The sequence below is a fragment of the Nanorana parkeri genome, unplaced genomic scaffold (genome assembly GCF_000935625.1).
Source record: "Nanorana parkeri isolate BGI_ZX_2015 unplaced genomic scaffold, ASM93562v1 scaffold2022, whole genome shotgun sequence".
In the NCBI taxonomy this organism is placed as follows: domain Eukaryota; kingdom Metazoa; phylum Chordata; class Amphibia; order Anura; family Dicroglossidae; genus Nanorana; species Nanorana parkeri.
In genome coordinates this window covers 166,985-167,259 of record NW_017308290.1, presented here as the reverse complement: position 1 = coordinate 167,259, position 275 = coordinate 166,985, and the positions used below count along the sequence as shown (strand labels likewise).

The 275-nt window shown below is 52.0% G+C and overlaps 1 protein-coding gene across 1 annotated transcript in view; it reads right to left on the bottom strand.

Annotated features, from left to right (window-relative positions):
- MAP1LC3B (microtubule associated protein 1 light chain 3 beta) overlaps positions 1-275 on the bottom strand; it is a 15,222-nt gene that overhangs the window by 14,613 nt on the left and 334 nt on the right. The window lies entirely within an intron of this gene.

Genomic DNA, 275 nt, shown 5'->3' with positions numbered 1-275 from the left:
AAGGGGGGTATTAACCCTTTAAGATCCAACACAACGACCCCTGGGAGACAACAGTCTCTCCTTACAGGAGGTGCAGCATTAACCCTTCGAGGCTGGTAGGTGATCAGAGACAGATCAGGAAACTTGAAGACAAAGTAACAGGTAATACCCCAGAGTCAGCCCCACCCCCATGTCTGCTGGGCAATTGGGGGTTGCACTATGGAGGACACCAGGGGGTACCATGAGCAGAGAATTAACCCTTCCAGCACCCTACAGCAGGCAATCAGAGGGAAATC